Here is a 23,200-nt window from a genome sequence, read left to right as displayed (position 1 = left end):
GCAAGAAGAGATGATTGTCTTGCCCTAGAATCACTCTAAGATTCAGAAAGGACAAAGAAGATGAATGAGTCCCTCCCCTGGGTGTCATCTTTTCCCAGCCTCCATCTTAACAAGCTGTAACTCATTGCCAAGGATAGAGGATGAAATTTAACAAAGAGACTGATTCATGGCTTAGCTTACTGTAGAACAAGTTTGGGCAGGTCATTTCAACTTTCTGGTCTTTGGTTTCTCCATTCTGACACGGTGCCATCTCCATGAGAATAGGAACTCTGCTTAGCACAGTGTCTGGAATAGTGTAGTGACATAATTACTGCATTTCGAGAATGGTTAAATGTATGTGTCTGTAAAATGGGATGAATAACAATACCTGATTTTTAGTTGATTGTTTTGAGCCAAATGAGGAACTGTACCCTACATACGCACATGAGTCAACTTCCCAGCCGGATTCATACTAAAGGAAGAACTAATGGTTTACCTATTTAGAAACTCAAAGAAACTGAGTGATTGAAAAATGAACCAAGGAGTATGTTTGTGTGTTGGTGGGGGTGGGGGAGCCTTCCTATGTAAGACATACTAAATACATTTTCATTGGGGGTATTCAGTGCATCTTACCTAGGAATTACCATTAGGCAACTGTAAAGCGTTTCTGCTTCTAAAATCAGCAAGCTCTTTTGGGGATGCTTTGGGGAACACCCTGCAAATGGATTGGGAGAAACGAGGTTTGATGCCAGTCCTTGGACATGCATGCTCTAGGAGGCAGGATGCAGTTTCAAAGCAGTGTTGAAGAGGAGAGGTGGCACAGAATACTGGGAAGACCATTGGACCAGGAATTAGGAGACCTGGGACCTCATTCTAGCTCTGCCATGCATTCCGTGTGATATCAGGCAAGTAATTTGCCCTCTAGGCTTGGGTTCCTTCTCTGTTAAGGTTGATGTTGAATGCCAGATAATGTCTTCTGGCCTTTTGAGCACTACTCTGAGTTAAGTGTAAGCAACTCATCCCAGCACTCCCAGTCTGGAACACAGCTACCTCCTTATTCTGCCAGAGCAAGAAGTTCTGTGTGTAGCATTGGCAGTCAGGGAGAGTGAATTTCCATTCACTTCACAAGCACATTCACCTCCCCAGGACGAGTAGTTTAGCAACAGTGAAGATGCTGAAACTTGACTTTGGCAGAAGATGAGTTCAAAGGCTCCCTGACGGGGCACATCCTCCAATCTGGGAGTTGCCCTTTTTGACAAGTAAGTTTAGGGGAATGAACTCCAGATTTAGGTTAGGAGACTTGAGCTCTAAAATCAATTTTGATGCTAACTCTCCTGTCACTTCAGACTCTTCCTTCCCCTCTCTGGGCTGTTGTTACCTTCCATGAAACGATGCCATTTGCTTTGATTATTTCAGAGTCCTTCACACTGTGGTCTTCCGTGTCATGTGCCTTCAGTGAGGCAAGATCAAACCAGGACGAGGGTATCTGGCTGGTTTCCCACTCCTCTAGGCAGCATGTTCATCTCTGTAAAATATCACCACTAGATGGTCAGGCGTTTTAGCTGCCAAAAATAGGGATCACTTCTGACAGAATAGACCTTGACCAAATCTCAAGCTACTCAGACATCACTTTGCAAAACAAACAACTAAAGAAAAACCACCCACCAACAACAATAACAACGAAGACCAATTTATCGAGTTCCTATGCCCAGAAGTGTAAATCTGCCCTCTCCACAGGTCGGCCCCTTTTGATATTTCGAGTTTTGTCTTAGAGGTCTACTCTGATGTGATCATTACAAAATGTATACATGTATCAAATCGTCACATTGTTCCCCACGAATACGTATAATGATTCTGTGTGAATCATAAGTAAAAAATAAATATTTTTAAAAATAAGTGAAAATACCTTAAGAAAAATAAGACAACAATGGCTGTCATCTAAGAAAAACCTAAAAAGTAGGTGATATGAGCCTGATTTTCAGGTGAGGAACCTGAAGGTCAGAGTTATCATTTAAAACTCAAATTCAGTCATGTCACTTCCCAGCTTAAAACAAGTCAACACCTTCCTATTGCACCTGGAGATGAATCCACACTCTGCCCGTCTCCTCCCTCCCATTTCATCCTGCACTGGGTCACACTCCGGGCTGCAGTCACCCTGGCCTCTGCCAGAGCCTCGTGCATGCACGCCAGACTCTCTCCACCCCGTGAACCTTTGCACATGCTAATTCTTCCTCCTGGGAAGCTCTCCCAGCTTTTCAGCTGGAGGGCTCCTTCAAATCCTAAAGACTTCAGCTTTAAATGCCGTCGCCTCAGAGAAGCCTCTTAGGAGAATCTTAAGTAATCCCCTTCTAGCAATTAGTCTTTATCAGGGCACCAACTTCATCCTTCACAATGTGGTTCACAATTTAAATTTCTTCTTGAGTTGCTGGCTTATTTATTTTTGGTCTGTCTTTCCCGTTTGGCTATAAGCCCCAGGAGGGCAGAACCCATGATTTTTTGTTCACCCCGATGGATGCCTAACACAGTGCATGGCATATGCATATGTGGAAAGCAGACATGTTTGAAGGGCTCCAGCAGTGCAAACATGACTCAGATGAAGGTCTTTGCTTTCAAAGATCTCATGATCAAATCAGGAAGGGGCACAAAGAGATGGCCACAGTCAATTATGATCTTTTCTCCAATAGATTTAAGTAAGTGACACTACAGCATCAGGGTACACAATTGTTAACTCTTCAGGCAAGGGCCACCGTGAGTAGTCAAGGAAGACTTTGCAGCAGAGATAATGTTTTGGTTTACATGTTGAAGACTAAGTAGAGATTTATTTGTGAGAGCTCCAGGTAAAAGCATTCCAGAAAGGTGGGTCTATATGAATGGTGGCCCAGAGGTGTGGAGAATAAGTGAGAATGAGGCATTTGGAGGAAAGTAAGTGTCTTTGTGTGATGTGTATAGAGGAGCTTCTGAGGGGCAACTAGAAGTGGCCAACTGTACCAAGCTCAGGAGACTCAACACTATCCTAAAGATAATAGGGGGAGACCAAAAGGCGTTCAGTAGAGGAATAATCATATTTAAGTTTAGCTTCTAAAAACTTTTTTAAATTATAAAAGTAATTCATACACACTGTAGAAAAGTTTGCAGATAATAGAAACATATTGAGAAACCAATGATCTGTGGCCAGCATGTAGGTTAGCCACACTGGCAGTGTGTCCAGCACCAAGCTGAGAAAGGGGTAGGAGCAGTCTGGGACCGGAGACAGAAGAGCCCTTTGTAAGCCTTACAGGAGTAAAATGGGAGAGATGATGAGGGCCTGAGCTTGGATGGAGGTTAGGTAAAGGATGCTGGAAACTTTTATGAAGATGAATCTTTTAGGCAAGGGCCAGAAGTGAGCTATGGGAGAAGTGAAAGGGAACTGTGCTCACCCCTCATCACCTGAAAGAGAGCTGAGCACCTAATGCATAGCATTAGGTCTAGTCTAGCATCATGCATAAGCATGAATGTTTGATGGCTTCCTCCAGAAGCCTCCTGTGGAACCCTAGTGCATCACAAGAACATCATTCATGGCAGGAAGGTGAGATGCAGTGAATCTGGGAACTCTACCTCCCTACTCCCACCCACCACTCATGCTGCCATGCTTAAAGTTAGCTATAAAGTAAGGGGTCTTTCTTGTGTGCAGAAATGCACTGTGTGCCACATGGGACATCAGAAAAGCAGGCCTACAAGGGACCTCAAAAATCATCTAGTCCAATCCCTTATGATTGAATGGACAAGAAGCTCATATTTACTCTGCAATAGTTTAGTCTTTGTCCTAACCATATGTGGCAGGTATTGTTCTTATTCTCACTTAACAGAAGTGGAAACTGAGCCTGAGAGAGATTAAGTATCTCATGTAAGGTCACAGAAAAGGCTATGGCTGCATTCAAAGTCAGGTCTCTCTGACTACAGCTCATGTCTATTCTATAGCAGCACATTATTCCTCCTTTAGAGGAGGGAACTATAAGCCAGGGAGATGAAGAGTGGCTTGCCTGAAGCAAATCTTTGGCAGAACAAGAACGACAAGACAGGTCGCTTAATTCCTACTGCATACCACTACTTCTTGGGCTGTTTCTAGTCTGTGTCTATTATGGGTTTGGCTCTTCACTGACTGATGTGGTGGGAGGGGATGGTGGATGCAGAACCATAAAAGCATGGTTTCCCATTCCTAGACGGCTTATGATCTTCCTAAGGAGGTGGCTCCAAAGGTGGTAACTAAAATGACTAGCACAGAGTGGCAGCCTTCTTTTTCCTTTTCCTTCCCCCATCTCCCATACTTTACTCCTTCTCCTTTTATCAACTGGTCATCAAGGCTGAGGATAAGGATAAAGTACTCAACAAACTCTCATCCAAAGGGTCCCACCATAACTGGTAGCCAGAGTAGGAAGGAATGCATGACGGAGGTATTTCAGGAAGGCACTCAAACCATAGATGCCAGCATTCTGTAGTGGACCTCAAGGTCAGGCATGAGATGGCCAATTGCATGCTGGCTGGTTTAAGATGCTGTTGCATGGACATGGGCAGAAAAAGGAAGCCAGGGAGGGTTGCAAGTCAGGCCAAGTGCCAGTGATACAGAAACACACAGTCTTTAGGGCCAATATCTGCTTCATGGGAGGACACAGGATAGATCTGACTGACTTTTGCTTGCTGTGGTCAGAGGCAGTGAGAGAGAAGAGCAGGGGTGTTGGACCCAGACAGACATGGGTTCAATTTATAGCACTGATAATGTATAGCTGTGGGACCTTGTGCAGGGATTTAACCTCTGAAAGCTTTCTCACCTTTAAATGGTGAGGAAAATACAGATGTGAAAAGTATGCAAAAGAAAACATGCAAAGCACTTAGCCTTGCTGGAATCCTCAGTTAATCATGATCATGATGATCATGACAATGGTAATGATGATAATGGTGATAATGGTAGTGATGAAGACTGATCACAGTCTGCCCTTCTTTTTGAGTATCTTTGGAAAATGAAATCTCTTTGATTCCTGCTAATGCTTTAAGCTGTGTCAACCAACAGATGGGTTGGGGAGGTGAAGGGGGATAACTGAAATATTTAGCTCCTGCTCTGTACCATCTACTACAATAGGCTCACCTGCATACTTTTTTCTTCATCTCATTTCTCATGAGAGTCCTGTGAAATCTGTCTTATCATCCATATCTTATGAATGAGAAAACTGAGGTCAAAGAGGTTAAGTCATTTTCTCAAAGTCTCACAGTAATTAAGTCACAGAGCCAGGATTTGATATCAAGACCACAGGGCTCTCTCTTTTATTGACTGCACTTCTCATGAACTGCTTGAGACAGGATTCCATGGCTTCTCAACTGTGAGATTTTTTGTTGTATTGGAACATTTCTGGATAAACTCTGACCCACAACCATCCCAGCAAGGAGACCTGAGCAGAAGTCCCGACAATTATACCTTGAACTGCGCTGACTCCAACAGGCATCATTCATTCCTTTTTATTCTGCTATTATTCAAAAAGTCAGCTGTGTTTATTGAGTCTGACACTACTTTTGGCCCTAGGAATAGAAAGAAGAAAGACTGGAGTGAGATTAATGATAGATAACAGCAATGTATTTGTTTGATATGCCCTTTGATAGATGTAAATCATAGATTGTGTATGGAGGTATCAGTCAGTATCCAGTCAGGAGAAAAACATCATACCAACTTTTTTAAACAAAGAGAATTCAGCCAAAATAATTATTAACTAGCAATAATGAATTGTTAACTAGGTAACTCAAAGGGCAAAGATAAAACAATAAGTTATTCCAGATACAGCACAGCCTTGACTGAGGAAACAAAATGACGATGTTAGAATTATTAAAATGTAGAATCTTGGGACTGAGGAAACAAAATGAAGATGTTAGAATTATTAAAATGTAGAATCTTGGAGATCAGACCCTGCAGAGCTGAAATTAAGCTCTTTGAGGAGAGCACCTTTCCTGCTGGTGCTAGTGGTTCTGAATATGGAGGAGGCAACCTGTTTAATTTGGACTTCTGAGAAGGGACCACCCACCAGTTGCTGTTGATGTTGAGGAGCAAATACAATAAAATGTGTTCTGAAATGTTGGGAAAAACCCGAAGCCTGGATCTAACTGATGCTACAGGACCAGACTACTACTTCTGGGATGGAACAGCAAGACTAGCATGATGCTGCTAAGAAAAGGAAGCAGACAGAATGTTTACAGGAAGTAAATTGAAAGACAGGAATTTCTTCTTTTTTCTCCTACCTTGCAGCATCCCTATAGTTCCCTCTATTGGCAACATTCAACAGGAATCCAGCTGGAAAAGCAGAAATGTGGTTTGTAGAGCCCTATCACAAAACAGTGTATAGAAGGGTGGGTATGAATTGATAGACAATCGTGGACAAGAATAGAGACTCGAAATACTGAATTAGTTAGAGAAGGCTGCCTGGAAGGCATGGCATCACTTTCAGAGGAGAGTGTGAATCTTGAAGGATGTGAGTACAATGGAGTAAGAGGATAAAACATTAATGGTGACATGAGTTGTTTTAAGAAATAAAAGTAAAACCCATAAAAAGACACACACAGAAGTAATGTCAACAAAATGAAGGGATGGGAGTTTTCAGAACTCGTATTCTTGCAGAAACATCAATTTGAACAACTATCCATGTGCAAAAATATCTTCACAAGAGCTGAAGGAATCCAGGAGAGAGAGTACACCACCTGAGTGGAACACAGAAATAAGAAAAGATGCACTAAACAGGGTAGAAAGCACAGTTTCACATTACCTGTATCATCCTTTCCCTATGCCCAGGCAATACATCATGGAGATACCCTCTATGTGGGGAAGAAGAGTGAAGTGATCATCCATCTTTACCATGGACTGCAGCATTAGGCATAACCCAGGCTCCAGGCCAGATGTGACAGCCCCAGCCAGGCTACAAGCTGACTCCCAGGGACCCAGGCTTCAGGCCCACCCCAGTTCTGTTGAAGATCCAGACTCCAGGCTCATCTCCATGAACCCAGTTGCCAGGACCACCTCAGTGGATGCTGATGCCAGACCAGTCCCAGTGGACCCACAGTCCAGGCCTACACCCATAGATTCAGTTTTCAAGCCTGCCCTCATGGACCCACACACCAGGCCTGTCCACACAGACCCAAACTCCAGCCTACACCAGTGGACCAGTCTATAGGACCTCCTATGTGAGGACTCCAGCAGCAAGCCCACCCATGGACCTCATCAGATGGCCCACCCAGAACTTCTGAGAAAGTAAGCTGGTGAAGAGATTAACTTGCTGAAGCTAGTCTGTAAAGACTGGAGGAGGTGCCTACATCTTCAAACACAGACATCAACACAAAGCAACAAGGATTATGTATACTCATAGAAACATGATCCCACCAAATGAACAAAATAAAGCACCAGTAACCAACACCAAAGAAATACAGCTATATGAATTGCCTGACAAATAATTTAAAATAATCCTCTTAAAGAAGCTTAGTAAAGTATGAGAGAACACAGGTAGAAAAGTCAACAAAATCAGAAAAACAATACATGAAAAAAAATGAGAAGTTCAACAAAGAGATAGAAAACACACAAAAGAATCAAAGGTAAATTCTGGAGCTGAGAAACACAATAACTAAACTGAAAATATTCATAAAGAGTTTCAACAGCAGACTCAATCAGGCAGATTTAGTGAGTTCAAAGACAGGTAATTTGAAATTATTCAGTCAAAGGAATAAAAAGAAAAAAGAATGAAATAGAGTGAAGAAAGCCTCCAGGACTTGGGGAATACCATCAAGCAAATCAATATTTGTGTTATAGGAGTTGCTGAAAGAGCAAAGAAAGGTAATGGGCAGAAAGCTTATTTAATAAATGGTGACATAAAACTTCCCAAACCTGGAGAGAGTAATGAGCACTCATACCTCTGAAGCCCAAGTAACTCCAAATAGATTAAATATAAAGTGATCTTTGGCCAGGAATGGTGGCTCATGCCTGTAATCCCAGCACTTTGGGAGGCCGAGGCGGGTGATTCACCTGAGATCGGAAGTTCGAGATCAGCCTGACCAGCATGGAGAAACCCCATCTCTACTGAAAATACAAAATTAGCTGGGCTTGGGGTGGCACATTCCTGTAATCCCTGCTACTCAGGAGGCTGAGGCAAGAGAATTGCTTGAACCCAGGAGGTGGAGGTTGTGGTAATTCAAGATCGCACCACTGCACTCCAGCCTGGGCAAAAAGAGTGAAATATTGTCTCAAAAAAAAAAAAAAAAAAAAGTGATCTCCACTGACGTACATTATAATCAAACTCTCAAATTCAAAGATAAAGAGAATTTTAAGAGCACCAAGAGAAAAGCAACTTGTCACATACAAGGGAACCTCCTAAAGTCTATCAATTGATTTCTTAGCAGAAAGCTTGAAGGCCCGAAGAGAGTGGGATGACATATTCAAAGCACTGAAAGAAAAAAAAAAAACAATAAAAAAAACCACTTTCAACCAAGAGTACTATACTTAAGAAAGCTGTCCTTGAGAAATGAAGGGGAGATAAAGACTTTCACAGACAAACAAAATCTGTGGGAGATCATTACCACTAGACCACTTTACAAGAAACGCTAAAGAAAGTTTTCCTGTTTAAAATAAAAGGACATTAACAGCATGAAAACATAAAAGTTTAAAACTCACTGTAAAGGTAAAAAATATGGTCAAATCCTGATGTTTTAATAGTGTAATGGTAGTGTATACACCACTTTTAACACTAATATAAAAGTTAAAGGAAAATATATTCAAATAATGATAGCTACAACAATTTATTAATGGATATACAATATATAAAAGATAGAAATTGTTACATCAGTAACATAAAATGTGAGAAAAGGGAAAGCCAAAGTGTAGAATTTTTGTATGTGATTGAAGTTGTTATCAGCTTAAAATCGACTGTTATAACTCTAAGCTGTTTAGTGTAAGACTTATGGTAACCACAAAAGTAAACTACCTGTAGTACATACAGATAAGACACAGAGAAAGAAATCCTAGCATACAACTATGAAAAATTATCAAATCATGAAAGAAGACAGCTAGAGAGGAAGAAAGGAACAAAGAAACTACAAAACAATCAGAAATCAATTAGCAAAATGGCAATAGTGACTCCTTACCTATCAATAATTATTTTTAAGTGTAAATGGATTAAATGCCCCAATCAAAAGACATACAGTGACTAAATGGATTTTTTAAAAAGCCCCAGTTATACGTTGCCTACAAGAGATTTATTTTAGCTTTAAGATCACACATAGGCTGAAAGTGAAGGGGTAGAAAAAGGTATTCCATGATGATGGTAATCGAAAGAGAGCAGGAGTAGCTCTGCTTATATCAGACAAAATAGATTTTAAGTGAAAAATGGTTGCAAGAGATGAAGAATGTCTTTGTATACTGATAAGGGGGTCAATTAATCCAGAGTATACAGAAATTATAAATATATACACATTCAACATTGGAACACCTAAATATATAAAGCAAATATTAACAGAACTAAAGGGTAAAACAGACAACAACATTAATAGGAGGCTTCAATATCCCACTTTCAAAAATGAATAGATCATGAAGACAGAAAATCAATGTGGAAACAACAGACTTGGACAACACTGTAGACCAAATGGACCTAACTAACCTACAGAACATTCCACCCGACAGTAGCAGAATACATATTATTTTCAAGTGCACATGGAACATTCTCTGGGATAAGTCAAATTACACTATAAAACAAGTATTAACAAATTTAAGAAGATTAAAATCATGTCCAGTATCTTTTTCAACAACAGTGTTATGAAATAAAAAATCAAAACCAGCAGGAAAATTGAAAAATTCACAAATATTTGGAAATTAAACAACACATTCTTAATAACCAATGGATTAAAGAAGAAATCAAATGGGAAACCAAAACGTATCTTGAGAAAAATGAAAATGAAAACACAACGTAACAAAACTTATGGGATACAGAAAAACACCACTCTAAGAGGAAGATTTATAGTGACAAATGCCTACATTAAGACAAACGAAAGATTTCAAATAAACAACCTAACTTTATACCTCAAGGAACTAGAAAAGAACAAAGTCCAAAGTTAGCAGAAAGAAGAAAATAATAAAAATCAGAGCAGAAATCAATAAAGCAAACTAGCAAAACAGTGAAAAATATCAATGAAACGGAGTTGTTTTTTAAAAAGATAAATAAAATTGGCAAACCTTTAGCTGAACTAAGAAAAACAGAAAACTCAAATAAAATTATCAATAAATAAGATGCTACAACTAATAGTGCAGAAATACAAAGGATCATAAGGGAGTACTATGAACAATTACATGCCAATGAATTAGATAACCTAGAAGAAATGAATAACCTTCTAGAGAATGTACCATCTACCAAAACTGAACCATGACGCAAAAGGCAATCTGAACAGGCCAATAACAAGAAAGGAGATTGAATCAGTAAACAAAAATCTCGGAACAAAGAAGAGCCTGGGACCTGATGGCTTCACTGGTGAATTCTAGCGAACATTTAAAAAAAATCCAATTATTTAAAAAATAATGCCAATTATTCCCAAACTTTTTCAAAAAATTGAAGAGAGAAGAACACTTCCAAACTTATTTAATGAGGCCAGCATTACCCAGATACCAAAGATAAACAAGAACACTGCAGAAAGGAAAATCACAGAGCAATATCCCTAATGAACATAAAGCAAAAATCCTCAAAAAAAAAAAAAAAAAAAAAATTAGCAAGCCAAATTCAACAGCACATCAAAGGGATCATATACCGTGATCCAGTGGGATTTATCCTAGGATGCAAAGATGATTCAGCATACACAAATCAGCAAATGTGATACACCACATTAACAGAATGAAGGATAAAAATTATATGATCATCTCAACAGATGCAGAAAAAGCATTTGATAAAATTCAACATCCTTTCATAATAAAAACTCTCAACAAATTAGGTGTAAAATTATAACTCAATACAACAAAGGCCACATATGAGAAGCCCACAGTTAACATTGTATTCAATGATGAAAAAACTAGCTAAAAAAAAAAAAAAAAAAAAAAATGTAGAGCTAGGCGTGGTGGCTTACACCTGTAATCCTAGCACTTTGGGAGGCCAAGCCTGGCAGATTGCTTGAGCTCAGCAGTTTGAGACCAACCTGGGCAACATGGTGAAACCTTGTCTCTACCAAAAAAAAAAAAAAAATTAACCATGCCTGGTGGCACATGCCTGTAGTCCCAGCTATTTGGGGGTTGAGGTGGGAGGATAGCTTGAGCCCAGGAGGTCAAGACTGCAGTGAGCTGAGACTGCACCACTGTACTCCAGCCTAGGTGACAAAGACAGAAACTGTCTCAAAAAGCATAAAAATAAAAATAAATAAATACATTTAGAAAACAATACCATTTACAATAGCATAACAAATACTTAGGAATAAATTTAAGGAGGAGATGAAAGATTTTTGCACATAAAACTAGAAAACATTGATAAAGAAACTGAAGACACAAATAATTGAAAAGATCTCATGTTCATAGGTCAGAAGAATTACTATTGTAAAAATATCCATGCTATTCAAAGTGATCTATAGATCCAGTGAAATCCCTATCCAAATTCCAATGGGATTTTTCACAGAATTAGAAAAAGCAACCCTAAAATGTACATGGAACCACAGAAGACCCTGAATGGCCAAAAAAACCTTGAGCAAGAATACAAAGAAGGAGGCAATGGACATCTTGATTTCAAAATATGCTACAAAGCTATAGTAAACAAAACAGGGCAGTACTGAAATTAAAACAAACATCTTAACCAATGTAACAGAATAGAAAGCACAAAATAAACCTCTGCATTTTTATCAATTAATTTTTGACAGAGGCACCAAGAACACACAATGGGAAAAGGACAGTCTTTGTCCTTTCCCAAATTGTGTTGGGAAAACTTGATATCTACATTCAGAAGAATGAAATTGGACCCTTATCTCATACTATGTAAAAAATTAACTTGAAATGCATTAAAGACTTTAAAAAGATACTAGAAACTGTAAAACTGCTAGAAGAAAACATAGGAAAAAAGTTTGTTGGTTTTGGCCTAGGCAATGACTTTTTTGGCTATGACCCCAAAAGCAAAGGCAACAAAAGCAAAACTAGACAAATGAGATAACATCAAACTAAAAAGCTTCTGCAGACAAAGGAAATAATTGAAGGAATGAAGAGGCAACCTACAGAATGGGATAAAATATTTGCAAACCATACACCTGATAAGGGGTTAATATCCAAACTGTGTAAAGAACTCATACAACTCAATAGCAAAAAAACAAATAACCATATTTCTATGAAAAATGGTCCTAGAAATTAAATATGACATTTTTCAAAGGAATACATACAAATGGTCTACAGGTATATGAAAAAAATGTTCAACATCACTAATTGTCCAGGAAATGCAAATAAAAAACACAATAAAATATTACCTCATACTTGTTAAAGTGGATATTATCAAAAAGATGAAATATAACAGGTATTGTCAAAGATATGGAGAAAAGGGAACCCTTGTACACTGTTAGTGGGAATGTAAATTGCTACAGCCGTTGTGGAAAACAGTATGGTAGATCCTTAAAAAATTAACTCTTTGATCCAGCAATCCTACTTCTGGATATATATCCAAAAATAGGTAAATAAAATCTGTATGTTGAAGAGATATCTGTACTCCTGTATTCACTGTGCATTATTCACAATAGCCAAGATATGAAACCAACCTAAGTGTCCATCAATGGGTGAATGAATAAAGAAAATGTGGTATTTTATTTATACACAATGTGGTATATATATGTACATTTGTGTGTGTATATATATACAAGCACACATATATACACACACAGATTGTGGTTTATATATATGTGTGTATACACACATGCGCATATACATGTGTATATCACTTGGTATGCTGTGAATATATATATAATTTTTCTTCATCAGTTATTCTTCCATAAAGCTGGAATAGAATAAAATAAGAACATTTTTTTAAAAAGACACATACACATACATACAGAGAGAAAAGAGAGTGTGGTTCATGATGGAAGGAGCCAGGATACATACCAGAGAGTGAGGAGGAGATGAGGTGGAAGACATGAGTAAGGGATGGACAGGGAAGACTCTCCTTCTGCCAGGTTCTGGGTCTCAAGCCTTGAAGGTTAAGAGGTCAGGAATGAACTTTGTGTTGAGGGCAGGAAAAAGGCCTAATTCACCCACTTGCCCAATTTTATCCCCCCAATTGTCCTTTGAATAAGACATTGTTGTCTCTACAAATGAAGAAATTTATCAGAGAGATAAAATCTCCCTGTCACACTTAACATCTCCAGTGGGAGCTGTTGGTGTTATTGTCTACAGGGATGGCACAGCCTGGTGTTGTGTGGGATTTGACCTTCGTGGCCATAGGTACAGTCCCGGATGGAGGTCATGCAGCTAGTAGACAAGCATGTTATGAGGAGTGTGGAGTCCTCTAACACATCTCAGGATTTCTTTCATGTCTCCAATGCTAGGAAGGGTCTATATGTGAAAAGTTGAAATCATACCTATAGATCCCCTCCTTGAGAGAGCAGTATTGGAAATCTCATCTCAAGAAGCCCTGTTTTTTTTCTGCATTGTCCCCAATCCTTCAGAATACTTGGATCAAATAGGCCAATCTGGGATCAGTAAAACTTCCTAGTAGTTGTAGAATCATCAGTTTCCCAACTCCAAAATCTATGAGTTTCTGGTACCAATAGCTTCCCTAATCCTTTCTAGTGGGTTCACGGTCAAGAAAACCACTAGATACCACTGGATCTTGAGTGTCAGCCACTGATTTCTCAGCTTGTTTGGGAGTTTGCAAAATTCAGTCCTTGGTGCCTGTTACAGCTAATTTCACACTTTGCTGTCACTTGTTATTAGGCGAGAAAAAATACAGGCCCACTAGCAAATTCTCATTTAAGGAGAAATAAAAAACACATTGGCTCTGGCTTCACTTAGGGAAAGAGCCAATTACTGAGTAGATATTGCTTAGTGTACCTCATGACTTAGGGACCCACAGAGGAGTGGTCAGGAAATTCATCTGGCCCTACAGCATGATGTGACTTCTGATGGTCTACTTGGGTCATGTCCAAGTGACAGCATGCAGTATTCCTCATAGCACCACGCATAATTCCAGGTGGGTGACATTTGAAAGAACGGTCTTCGAATCCTGTGCCTAATCCATTGGTGATTTACTACATGGCTCTTCTTATAATTTGGGAAGCTTATCCGTAGCTCCTTGCTGGCAGCTGACACATATTGAGCAATTTACAAGTAGCTATAGCAGCTTTAGATCTTCTGAGGCACAGAGCCCTGATATACTAGCATCAGACAGCTCTGTAATATGCTTGAGCTGGCCCCTTCATTTGATGAAACATTTGCAAAGCAGGGAGAGCTAAGGTGATAGGAGCTTAATCTAATACATGTCTAAGTTTAGAGCACTGTTCTGGGCTCAGCAGATACACAGGCAAATAAGACACATTCACTACTCTTTGGGGTTCCCTAATCTGGTTGGAAAGACAGGTTGTATATAGAAAAAGATCAATCACTGTGGAAAGCAGATACATGCCAAGCAAGAGGCAGAGACAGTAACTTCCTTTTGAACTGAAAAAGCCCGTCCATAGCATCAACCAGACTCCATCATTTTCTGAAGAGGAAACTGAGGATCAGAGAGGAGTGTGACTTGATCAAAATGAATGTCTACTAACGGGACAGAATAGACACTAGACTAAAATATCACAGTTCAGTTCTCTCCCACTTCCAGTACATGATACCAAACACATACCAGATGTATCCATTTATGTGCTACTGACTTCATTTTCTATAGGCAGAACATGTGGCTCGGAGAAGCTAAGTGGCTTGCCAAATTTTCACAGCTATGAATTCTAGAGCTGGAACTTCAACTCAGAGTCTGTTTCTCCTTGATGTCTCCAGCCATCAGCCAGACACACTGGCAAAAGCCTCAAAGAACTTCAAAGAAGAGGCAGTATTTGTGCTGGTCCTTTAAAGAGAGAAAAATAACAGCCATGTGGTTGTGCAGAGAGGCACATGTGACTGTGCAGGGAGGCGCATGGCAGTGGCAGTAGGGTAGAGTGGGGTCACGGGCATGTACCAGTGACTTGTAGGCTGAGGCTGATGTTCTCTTTCAGACAAGTCAAGATACTGTCTCTTAAATGGCTACCTAACTAAATCATCATTCTGGTCACATGCCAAAAAAACTGAAACCATACCAGTTGGGGAGGAGTACCTCATTGTAACCTTACTGCTTAGTTACAGGGAAGCTACCAATCTACCAGTGAAATTATCTCTTTGCTTGACTTTCAAGCTCCCTGAATTAAAGTGGTAGGCAGTCATGGGCACTGGGGCACTGAGGGTGGGTATCATGATGGCCTGGATTAGTCCAGGAACTTTTTCTAGATCAGTGATTCTCGAACATAAAATCATGTGGGCACAGAAAATACTGATATCCAATATCCACTCCAGGACTTCAGGACTGGGCTATGGCCTGGGTACCAGGTAATTTTAACATACAGCCAGGGTTTCAAGCCACCGCTCTAGTTGTATACCTCTCATGCAAGCTACTCGGGACGTTTTGTAACTCATGTATACGTAGCATTCAGCCTGCTCGAAACCTGTCAGTACCCAGGTTTGCTGACTCTGGTCATTCATTTATTCATCAAATCTCAACTATATGCTTATCACATCCTAAATGCTAGGCAGTGGCGATGTAGTCAGTGATGTGCTGGTAAAGACTTAACCAGCGCTCTGGGAAGGAACAAATCCCTGATTTGTAGTGTTTGCTGATTTCTCTGTTATAAACATCCCCACCATGACTGATCTCAAGCAGCTAACATAGAGTCCACTGAACTCAGAGTTTGGAAGAAATGCAGGTAATTGGCTTTTGCGAGCCAGTGTAAATTAGCTCCAACACACTCGTGGATAGAGTGAATTCACCCCGCACCCTTAAGGTAAGCAGAGTCTCACTGGGAAAAGACCCACGTGTGCACAGTTAACTGAAATCCCAAATGAAGGGTGTGGGAAGGAAAGAAGTAAATTCAGCCTGGCAGGGTCAAGGAAGCTGAGTTTCGATGAATGAATAGCTGACCAGAGACAGACCTTAGAAATCAATTTTCTCAGTTGTCCCCTTTTGTTTTTCTTTAATGGCTTCCAAATACCTATGATGTCATCCACAGCCAGTCAGCATCTGACTAGGCTGAGCTAACTGGTGTTATGCACTGAGAAGATATAATTCTGCTCAAGAGGAGAGATGTCAGAGTTTTAGTCTATGCAGCATTAGATCAGCAATACAGATGATTCCGTCAGCTATCTTAAAGTATGGTGGATAGCTTGTGGGTCTCTAGTTCAAACCACCGAAGTGGTCCAGTTCTATCACAGTAGATAATGAGAAACTGAGGCTCAGAGACTCCAAGTGGCGTGGGCTGCTTGAAGCTGGCATGAGAAGCCTGGCAGCTCCCAGGGCAATATTGTACTCTGCTGCTGGGCCAATCTTAAAGATCAAACACCTCTTGGACAACATTTATTAATACACTAATCTGAGGAACACCAGTTCATTTGCTTTGAACGAAAGGTTATGGGCAGAAAGGAAATCCAATCTTGTGTCTAAATTGATCCTAATAAGCCCACAATTGGCAGCCTCAGTGATGATCCTCTCAGGCTGTAATTGTGTGAAAAATGGATGAATTCCTATAACCAAGGAAAAACCAAATCTGCCCCCACTGGGTAGTGGTTAATAATCTCATTAAGTTATCAATGAAATTAGCAGAGCCTCCTGGCTTGATTGGTGGGGAATATCAGGTGCAGTTATTTTGTGGAACGTTGAGAAAGCCAACAGTGCATTGCCTTGGGGAATTCTTCCTGCTGGTTGATGGTCCCCTGAAGGCCAGACCATGTGGTTAGCTCTGAGTATCCTGCCTATGTGATATGATCAAGGATACAGCAGACCCTTACTCTATGCAGAGGAGGTGCTGGGCCACTCGGGGGTCAATTTAGGAGTATTTGTATGTGCACATGCAGCCGGTGGCAGGATAGATTGGGGAAATCTGGAGTTAAGGTTTCATTTAAAAGACACAGTGGTAGTGTAGAAAGAGAACTTGACTGGGAGTCAGGAACCCTGGGACTTCATCCTGGCTCTCCCCAGCAGGGTGACTTTGCACGAGTCACTTCCCCTCTCTCATGTCTTCTCCTTATCAGTAAAGCAAAAGAGGGGTTTGACTTAGTTGAATCTATGAATCTTTTCTCTAGCTCCATCATCCTCATCTTTTCAGTGTCTGAAACTCAAGACTCAGTTAATAGGGAAAAGATATTTTTCTTCTCACATGTCAACACCAAGCTTCACACCCATAAACTCATAAAAACCCAGACTGATGTTTTTGTTACAGTGGTCAACCCTAGTTAACTACATCATCCACCACCCATGTGGTTTAGAAGCTGTTTGAGTTAGAAGCTAGAGAATTCGATGCTTCCAGATCTGCAATTTTTTATCCCCTACTCTCTTTACTGCAACAACCTAAACATTTGGAGTTACAATTTTTGTTAGAGTTTCTTGTCTTTGAATGATCATTTTTGAACTAAAAATTAAGTGTATGTGATGATTCATAGTTCATTTATTTGAGAATTTTTTATTTGTGTTTAATGCTGTGGGAGAGATGTTAGTGTTTCCGTTATTTCCTCTCCAAATCCTCTAGGCAAAATTCATCACTCCCTCCTTGGTGCACCCTTTATGCCTCTTGCATAATTCTTCTCACATTGCACTTCGCTTGGTTTTTCTATGTGTCCATCCCTCCAAGAAATTGTGAGCCTTTCAGGGCAAAAACTACATCTTATTCATCTCAGGGTCCCCATTTCCACTGTGCCTGGCTCATAAATGTTTGTACAACTAAATTGAGTTGTGCTCCTTGTGGGAAAACAGAAGAAGCCAACTAACTTAACATTTATCTTCAGTGCCTGTTGGTCTTTGACAGGACATTTTCCTCCAGAAGGTAATTGATCTCAACTGTGCTTATGTTTCAGTCATTTCCTCTAGTCCATTGCTTTCCAAATCTACAATATTAGCTCTGAGGCCAACTCCAAGACTTGATCCCAATTGCCTGATGAATATGAAAATTTTTTTTAAGTTAGCATTTGTTGAGCATCTATCTGTTGCCAGACAATTTTGTATGCCTCAATATTTAAAGCAACCCTGTATCTATTTTCCCTTTTTGCAGGTGAGGAAATGGAGGCACACAGAGGTCCTAAAACTTATCCAGTCACGCAGCTAGTAAGAGGCAGAGCTGCGATTTGAACCCAGGCCTGTCTGGCTCTTTGGACTATATACTGCTGCTTCTCTGGATGGCCAGATGTAAAGTCAAGCTCAACATACATCAAATCAAATTCCCCACCTTCTCTCTTAAGCTAGGCCTTCTTCTCTCATTCTTTTGCATTCAGGCACTAGGTCAAAACCTCAAAGACAGTTTGGGCTTCTGCCTCTCTTTCACTCCTGCATGCTAACTACACACAAAGGCCTGACCAGCTGTCCTTGTCAATATCACCGGAAGTGCCTCTTTCCCCTTCTTCCCACTGCCGCAGCCCTAGACTGGGCTCAGTTCCTTCACACTTAGTTTCCTGCAAAAACTCATTGGTCTCCAGGTCTCCTGTCTGCCTCTTTAAGTTGTCCTTTTCTCCCCTTTTAGTACGAGTTTTCTATATTTGAATGTTTCATTTTCTTGATCAAAGTCTCTGCGGTGACACCTTGTACAAAATTAAGCCCAAACTTCAAGAATGAGAAAAAAAACAGCAGCGTCATTTGAGTCTCTGGTAATGGGCTAGGGATTTTAATTGTGCTATTCTTATCTAATCCTCAAAAGTAGGTCTTTTGATTTCACTGCTGAGTCAACTGAATTACCTGTTAAAGGTCATAGCCAGGAAGTGGTGGGTGTGGCACTGGGACCAAGGCGTGTCTACCACAAAAGGGTATATTCTCTCCATCCCTCGTTTGCCTACTTAGCCTGTTACCAAAGAAACCCTTGGCAGTCTGGCCCCGATCTTTCCAGCACTCTTTTCCAATTTCCTGGAAATTAGTCCATTTCCAGATGGACCAATTCCCTCTGTTGTGTAAACACCTCAGTCACCTTTGCCATGTCCTTCTGTTGTGATATGATACCTCCCAACCCTGGAGGCCAGCTTTCTCCACTGAGCTTATAACCTGCAGGTCTTTGGATGCTTAATTGAGATTTCTTGTCCCCAGGGGCTTTCTTCTTCACCTCTAAGCTCAAAAAACCTTCCCCAGCTCTTGACCTTACCATCTTTCCCCTTCACTGGTGTGACTCTGTTTAACATCATGTCTCACTAACAAGAAAAAGGGCTTCAAGTTCAGACCGATATGGGTTCTGTTTTAGGTTGGGTTCCCCAGAGGTAGTTTCTGAACAGTGAGAATTCTTGTCTGAGTGATTTATTAAGGAGAAATCCCAGGAAAAACAAATAAGGAAGTTGTGGGAGGTGGGAAGAGGGGCATAGAAGTGGAAGAAGCCAGGCAAGGGAACAATTTGGGACAAAGTCTTGGCTCAGCCTGACTCCGAGCTCTAGAGTATAAATTACGTCTCTGCTTTTGTCCCTGCTCTGGGCAAGGTTGCTGGGCTTTCCCAACCTGTCACTGTCTAAGCATCACCAGGGATAGGGGGATAACTTAGCTCCCAGGTCTTGATAGCTCTCTGGGAGCAATGGCAAAGTGGATCTAAGAGCTTCAGGGCAGGCTTTGAGGGGAATACTAGGAAGAGGTCATTAGATTAGAGGCAAAAACTAAACCAAAACAGCAGCAACAAAAACACAGCACCTGGAGGAAAGGCAAGCAGAAATGGTAAAGAGGAATGGGACCTACTTAGGGGAACATCAGCAGCATCTGTTAAGCGTCAATATATTAGTCCATTTTCATGCTGCTGATAAAGACTGGGCAATTTACAAAAGAAAGAGGTTTAATGGGACTTACAGTTCCACATGGCTGAGGAGACCTCACAATCATGGCGGAAGGCAAGGAGGAGCAAGTCACATCTTACATGGATGGCAGCAGGCAAAAAGAGAGAGCTTGTGCAGGGGAACTTCTCTCTTTAAAACCATCAGATCTCATGAGACGTATTCACTATCATGAGAACAGCGTGGGAAAGACTTGCTCCCATGATTCAATTACCTCCCACTGAGTAAGGAGGTAATAAAGGGACTGGCATGTAGCAATCATTCAGTAAAGGTTAGTTGCTTTCCCTGGAAAGTGCCTTGTATTTTATATGTGTATGCATCTACACCACACCATACTATAATTATACCATTCACAATTACACTATTATATTTCTAAATGTGTTACATTCATTCTGTCTCAGGTCTCTCATGTATGCTCTTCCTCCCAATTCCTTCTAGTGTGATGTACTCTTACTATCCTTTAAATCTCACTCAAGATGCCACTTCTTCCAGGAAGTTTTCTTTGATTTCCAGGCTAGGTCACATTCCTTACTGTCTCCCTCACAAATTATATGCTGTCAAAAGACCTTAAACATTTTTTATTTCTTTAAGCTCTTATTACTGTTTATTATTCTGAATATACTTCTGTTATTTTTAGTAAAGTATGTCTCATGAATTAGAAGAGATTGTCTTTTTTATCATGTTATTTTTTGAGCCTGACAATTTATTGAATTCAGAAATAAATGAAGGAAAGCATGGGTGAACACAAATGATAAGTCAGTGGGCATTAGAGCAGAAACCCTGGTCACTCCTTTCACCTAACAGTGCTTCAGTAAATGCTTTCTGGTTGGTTGGTTGGTTGGTTGGTTGGTTGGTTGGTTGGTTAGTTGTTTGGGTTAAATGACACTGGAATGGAATTTCTAGGCCTGTGTCCTAGTCCAGGTTTATTTCTGATTGTGTGTGTTCAGCAAGTCAGCATCTCCTCTGGATCTCAGGTTTCCCAGATTTCAAATGAGGAGATTGAATGTGATGGTCTCCAAGGGCCTTCTTGGTGCCAGTCCCTAGCTGCCCAGCATGGATCATCTGGGGAAGCTGTATGGGAAAGGGTTGCTAGGGATTGCAGACAGAAGGCTGTAAACTGCACTCCCATCCATAAAAGGGTTCTCATATATCAACGTGCTGGGAGACAGATGCAAAGGCTGGGACAAGACTGCTGTGGAGCACTGGGTGGACCTAAGAGGGAAGGAGGAGCTGGATTTGGCCCTGAGCACCAGAGCATAGTGAGGTGGTCATGGGAGCAGCTGAGCTGGTTCAAAACTCTACCTTGCCTGACTTTTTTCCCCTGATTCTGGCATAAGTAATGCTGCTGCTCTACAGCCATATGACCTTGGGCAAGGTAATATGCTATGTAACTTTTTAATTGCCTCAGCTTCCTCATCTGTAAAGTGAGGTCCATAGGGTTCTAGGAGTTAAAAGACTTAATGCATGTAAAATGCTTAGAATAATGATTGGCGTATAGTAAAAACTCAATAAGCAATAGCTATTACTGCTGTGCTATGGCCACTGCTAATGAGGAAGGCACCCTGGACAGACACACAGCTCCCAAGTCTCTGATGCCATACCTTGGCATTTGAAAAATGCCATTTTGTGAGCTTTGCCACATTGGTGTTGTGGAGAGTATGTGAGCATTAAGGCATGGCAGACCTTTATCCAAATTCCGGCTCTGTAAACTACTTAATCTCCCTGAGACCCAGATTCTCATTTGTATAATGGGAGATTAAGACTCACCTCAAAGGATTCCTTTGAGGGCTAAATTTGAATTTATGGAGCACATATGGCTTACAAAGCATGGTGTGAAACCCTGTGCTTCTTCTCCGTGGCAGCATCGAGGGGCCTTTTGGTGGAGAGCGGGAAGTGAGTGTCCCTCCCATGACATTATTCTTGCAGAATTAAAGACAAATTTATACTGTGGGTAATAAACTTATGGAATTCATCACTCTGGGATTGTCAGGGGATGAATATGAATAGGCCCAGAAAGATTTAGGAAAATGGATGAAGGCTGGATTCTCAGTGAGTTACGACAGCAGCCATTTCCTAGAAAATGTGCATTTAGGAATAGTGGTCATGCTGAGATGCTCTGTTGGAAAAGAAATAAGAAAGAAATAGGTTCTGCAAAGAAAAGCCTTTGGAGAATGATGTTTACGATATTCCACTCCTACTAAGAACTTCACTTTGGACAGCTGCTCAATTGCTGATTCAGCAAATATTTAGAGTACCTACTATAGCACAGGTACTGTTCTAGGTACTCATAATACTGCAAGGAAAAAAACCAGATTCCTGTTCTCATGGAGCTTACAGTCTAATGGGAAAGACAAACAATAAGCAATAAACATAATAAATTATGAAATTGTATGGTGTCTTTGAAGGTGAAAATGCATTGGAAGAAAATAAAAAAGAAAGTTCAAATAAGGGGCACTGCAAATGGTGCGGGTTATGGAATTCCATAGGGTGGTTAGAGTCGTCTCATCTAAAAGGTGGCCTTTGAGAAAAGAAGAAGGCAATGGAGTTAGACAGTTATAGCTGTCAGAGAATGTTTCAGGCAGAGGAAAGACCCAGGGCAAAGACTCTGAGGGGAAGGGATGCCTATTTTTTCTTCCCAGAAAAGGCCTGTGTACCTGGACATAGGGAGAAGGAAACAGTGAAGTGCTAGGAGCCTTATCAACCGATGTAAAGGCTTCTACATTACCAGCTTTAGACAGAGGAGTGGCAAGATCTGACTCACGGTAAAGGCACTGAGAAGTTCTTCGTACTCCTTTAACTTAACCCAGGTCCTCCCAAAAGTGTTTGACCATGGAACTCCTTTTGTTTTCTATAAAGCCTCTTAACAGCCTTAAATATATTACACTCTGCCCTCTTCCGCTGGTGGTTCAGATACTCGTTAAACTTAATGTTGTATGTCCCAAACATTTTGCCTCTGGAATCTTTTCTTTTCCCTTAAAGACCATTAGCATCTTGCTTAGCCAGTATTCTAAAAAGTCTCTATTGGAGTATGGGCTATAGACCAGTTGCGTCAGCATTTCTTGAGAGCTTGTTACAGACACAGAATGTCAGGCCCACCCTGGACACTCCGAGGACACATTAAAGTTTCTGTGCACACTAAAGTTACGAGGTACTGCTCTATGGGACACATGTTGAGAAATGCTGGATTCGAAAGAAGTTGTGTGTGTG

General features: G+C 40.7%; 1 protein-coding gene and 1 long non-coding RNA gene across 3 annotated transcripts in view; one reads left to right on the top strand and one right to left on the bottom strand.

Annotated features, from left to right (window-relative positions):
• ASIC2 (acid sensing ion channel subunit 2) overlaps positions 1–23,200 on the top strand; it is a 790,972-nt gene that overhangs the window by 134,415 nt on the left and 633,357 nt on the right. The gene's annotated exons all lie outside the window — the stretch shown is intronic.
• The window catches only part of LOC111526880, a 50,071-nt gene that overhangs the window by 6,580 nt on the left and 20,291 nt on the right, over positions 1–23,200 (bottom strand). Inside the window, exon 4 of the long non-coding RNA XR_002726515.2 lies at positions 1,358–1,504. This is a non-coding gene — a long non-coding RNA (uncharacterized LOC111526880). The remainder of the gene's footprint in view (positions 1–1,357; positions 1,505–23,200) is intronic.

Source organism: Piliocolobus tephrosceles, chromosome 16 (genome assembly GCF_002776525.5).
Source record: "Piliocolobus tephrosceles isolate RC106 chromosome 16, ASM277652v3, whole genome shotgun sequence".
Classification (NCBI taxonomy): domain Eukaryota; kingdom Metazoa; phylum Chordata; class Mammalia; order Primates; family Cercopithecidae; genus Piliocolobus; species Piliocolobus tephrosceles.
Note: the sequence above shows the minus strand (reverse complement) of the source record. Positions and strands in the feature narration are given on the sequence as shown.